This window comes from Nicotiana attenuata, unplaced genomic scaffold (assembly GCF_001879085.1).
Source record: "Nicotiana attenuata strain UT unplaced genomic scaffold, NIATTr2, whole genome shotgun sequence".
NCBI classification, from domain to species: Eukaryota; Viridiplantae; Streptophyta; class Magnoliopsida; order Solanales; family Solanaceae; genus Nicotiana; species Nicotiana attenuata.
The window spans coordinates 146,267-151,126 of NW_017671145.1; positions in this window are offsets into that span (position 1 = coordinate 146,267).

Consider the following 4,860-nt stretch of genomic DNA (forward strand, 5'->3'; position numbering starts at 1 on the left):
TATTAGGTTGCCTCATAGATTTGCACACATAAAAGACCACCATTTCATCACCCACCCGGAAAATGAGCTCACCGGCTTCAACATCAATAAGTGCCTTCCCCGTTACGAGGAAAGGTCTACCCAAAATAATAGGCACCTCATAGTCCACTTCATAATCAAGAATCACAAAGTTCGCCAGGAGGATGAACTTGTCAACACGAACCAACACATCATCAATAATACCCAAAGGTCTCTTCAATGTACGCTTCACCATCTGCAACCTCATGGATGTAGGTATTTGTTTCCCAATCCCCAAAGTTTTGAACATCGAGTAGGGCATCAAGTTGATACTCGCCCTTAGATCACATAGAGCTTTGGCAAAATCGGCACTCCCAATAGTGCAAGGGATTGTGAAAGCGCCCGGATCTTTCAATTTTGGAGCAATTGAGTGCACAATAGCACTCACTTGATGTGTCATCTTGATAGTCTCCCAATTCATTGATCTTTTATTTGTCACCAAATCCTTCATGAACTTTGCATATCTCGGCATTTGTTCCAATGCCTCAACCAACGACACATTAATAGACAAACTCCTCATCATATCAATAAACTTTTGTAATTGGTTCTCACTATTTTTCTTTGCAAGCCTTTGAGGGTATGGAGGAGGAGGCCTTGTCATTGGTGTCTTAGTCTTTGGCACTACCGGTTCCGGCATGTCAATCACGTGTTCCCTAGACAGGTTCACTTCTTCTTGCGTCTCCTCCACATTTTCATCAATATCAATTCTCACTTCTTCATTAGCTTGAACCACATTGCTTGGAATTTCATCTTCTTGAACCACAACATCTTCATCCACAATTCTTCTTTGATTTGAGGTGGTTGCATCTCCACCTTTTCCACTTCGTGTAGTCACGGCCATAACATGTCCCGTATTATTCCCACCCTTTGGGTTCACCACCGTATCAGTAGGTAGTGCCCCCTTAGGACTAGTTTTCAAATCTTGAGATATTTGGCCTAATTGAACTTCCAAATTGCGAATAGAAGTGTTGTGAGAGGCTAGTTGAGCATCGGAGTCGGCAGTCTTCTCCATCATCAATTTAAACATGTTCTCAATTCTACCCATCTCGTTGTTCGAAGAGCTCGGACCTGAGTTCCACAGGGTCTATGATCAATAAAAGCACAGAGTTTGTCATCATCAAAAAGGGGGAATTTGTTGGCCCAAGTTCAGATGAAGTTTTGAAGATTGACAAAATGAACTCAGTAAAGGACCAGGTTCATCTAAGGAGACACAGTTGTTATGGCCCATACACATGAGATGCACGTGAAGAAGATAAGTCCTTGAGATCAAGCAGCAATATCTTGATGAATATCTTCTGAACTGATCGAAAAGATTGCATATAGGATAAGGAGTTGAAGTCTCCTTATGAAAAGAGAATTACATCCGGATCAAGAATATGGATTAGGAGTTAGAGTTGTTCTTGGACTCGAATTGTCAAAGGATCCACAATTCGAGGTCTTATCAAACTCTGATTACTAACTCCATAAATATAACGATTGTTCTCTTTTACAGGTGATTGCACATAAGCAGAAGTTAAGCATATTTGAGAGCAAAAAGATCAAGTCTGATTTGCAAGCAACATATGCGAGATACAAGTGTGCACGTCTGAAGCTACATGAACTAAGATAGAAGAACCAGTTTCATCATTGTGTTTATTCTAAGTCTAGTTCAATTGTAGTAGGTTTTCATATTGTACCTTTCAGCTTTATCTAGAAGCAATTGTAATAGGTATATTGAGTATTCAAGTTAGAGTTAACTTGAAAGTGACGCAACAGTTAAGGCTGTGTGCTACACTGGGATTAGAGTTAATCCTTAGGTTTACAAAGAGTTTTGTAAATGCAGTTTTTGGCTCAGTGATTTTAGTGGAGTTTGGGAAAATCCTACCGAGTAGTAGGTCGTGGTTTTTTCACCTTTCAGCCAGGTGTTTTCCACGTAAAAATCTCTGTGCACTTTACTTTCAGTATTTATTATTCCGCAAACTGCTGTAGTTAGAACACTTAGAAGAACCAGGTTCTTCTAACGCGAAAATTAGGTACCACACAAATCACCCCCCCTCTTGTGTGGTATTGACGTTTATATCATCACCTAGTATTTTATTTGTATAAATAATTACAAAATTGCATCACAAATGACTTTAAAGCATTTCATGACTTAATATTGCTATTTATAGTCATATTAAGTTCAAATTATTTCACAAATGGCCAGATTTACACTTTTTGGTTACAATTGCAATAACTTTGCAATTATAGCCCATGCATACATTATTACGTTATCTTGCCATAACATGGCTCATTGTATTTTTAAAATGTTGTGTAATTATTTTAAAACATTTTTATGCATGAAAATTATTTTTACGATCTGGTAATTATTTTATAAAATATTTTCATAAATAATTTGGGGTATTTAATAAATAACCCTTTTATTCCCAAACCCAACCCCTCTCTAACCAACCCAAACCCTTTAAATTTGGCCCAATCCCCTTAGGCCCAAGTCTGTACGCCCAGACCCAATACCCCATCTCAAACTCTCTCTAACTGGTATGTCCCCAGTTCAATTCTGAAACTCAAACTCTATGTGTTCCATGTTTTGCACTAGTTCGATTTGCTATGTATTTACTTTATCTTCCTATTACTGCTTTACTCAGCATATCTAAATTCTGTCCTCTTTTATTCAAATGTGCAATCAGTATGTCTGGTCTCACTTGTATGTTTAATACTTGGCCAACATGTTTATTTAGTCTCTGTTTTCACTATTTAATTGGTATGATCATGTTGATAACTTAGTTGTCTAATGTACATGATTGATCCTAATTAGTATGCACTTTGTCTTCAACATGACTATTTCACTACATTCTATGTCTATGTATTAATTCCTTCATATCATGACTAACGTGTTAAGTCTCTGAACTAGTAGATTCCTGTTTGTTCTGTACAGTTGTTGCTCCATATGCTCCCCTAGACTCTGTTTATGTGTTTGAACTCTCTATGTTCCCAACCCCTATGATCCATGTTTGTAAAGGTGATTGTTGAGTGATTGTGAGTCTGAGCACTATAAGTTTGTGTGACTGTATGTCTGTTCTTTTCAGAATTGATTTCAAGACTGTTTTCACACCTAGCATCTTCGTGAAAAGTGTTTCTATTCCTGAAAATCTTTTTCACTTCTAAAATTATCTCTACACTGTTTACTAAGTCTTTCAAAACTATGTCAAGCACTCTCACTTTACTCTTAGACTATTAGGTTCTGCCCCTCCAGTGTGTGTACTGCTTAGGAATCCATGAGATTCCTTTGAACTCTGGCACATTGGGGCTGGCCCTTCCACACAGCACATAACCAATCCTCTATTTGAGAACAGGTCTTGGTGTGAGCACTGCCCGGGATCCCCGAGGTCCTTAGGGAACTTTGACACACCAGGACACACTATTGGATGTGAGACTTTCGGCATCTGAGACTGTTTTTGAAGGCCTGGCATCCCAAGGTTTACTTTGGGCCTAATTCAGGCTCCCTATAGTATAGTTTACATTTATTTACGTAGTTCATTCGATCATGGCCTGTAATAATATTCTTTGTAATCACATATTGGGGTAGTTAGTAAAAAGGGGAGGGTTCCTATACGATTTTGTGGGGAAACCGGGTAGAAATCATGCTTGTGGTTTATATATGTGTTGATTTGCAGTAGAAACCATGTTGTAGGTTTATATTATGTTGATTTGCAATAGAAATCATGCTTTAGGTTTATATTATGCAATAAATATCATGCCTCTAGGTTCGCTATGCCTATTTGTATTAAAAACCATGCCATAAATCTGTGCATTAGATATCCTACCTTGGGCTAATCATGTTTACTAATTTTGCCTATTAGAAAACATGTCATAGGCTCATCATTCTACTATCACAAAAACTATGTTTCTGCACAAGTCATAATCACTCGGAAATCTGTTGTTAAAATCACCGTTGTAATCATGCTTAATAAAATGACCATCTCTCTCTGTGCATTAGAAATTCTTCCTTAGGACTCTGTTTGCATTTTCTTTAAATTGTATCTATGTCGCTTAAATGAATAATTACCTATAAAGAGGTTTAAAGACAGCCCCAACACATACATATCATGTCCTAGTATAAATATGCATGAAATCAACTTTTTTTTAACATTCAGCACCTAGACCAGCATGCCTATAGGATTTAATAAACTCAAGCGATTTGACAAATTCCTAGAATTCTGTTTTAGACAGCATGTTTATAGGGGTATAACAGATTTACACCTGGGCAAGCCTTAGGTAATTAAGGGTTTGGTGTTGCGTTTGTAAAATTGTCCAGGTTTAATAGGTTCTAAAATCGGTAGGCAAACTGATCAGGTTATATCACTTCGCTTTAAAACAATGTTGCATATTCTATGTTTGTGATGCTCACCTAGATATCCTATTCTAGGACCTTCTGAAATTCTTTAAAATCTATTGTTTGAGATGTGCTACTTATTTGTTTATGTGTGGAGGCAAATATGAGCCCTTAATTGCTTCCCTATTTGACAGTCATATATATTATTTGTTGTCGCTTAGATTTTACCTTTTAAACACCTTAGAAGGGTCTAGTACTGCCTAAATTTATAGGTCCTAAACACCTCCAGGACCACTACTATGGGACGAGTAAAGCACGCTTAGAGTTCGTTAATTAAACTCGCCTATATAACCGCTAAGGGGAGGGAAATGGGTAGTAAAAAGGATATGATAACATGTGCGCTAATGCCACGTGTAACCCCTATATTTGAGGAAGGCTTACCGGGTATTGTACAGATGTGATCCTATAGGCTAACCAACTTAGGACTTCCC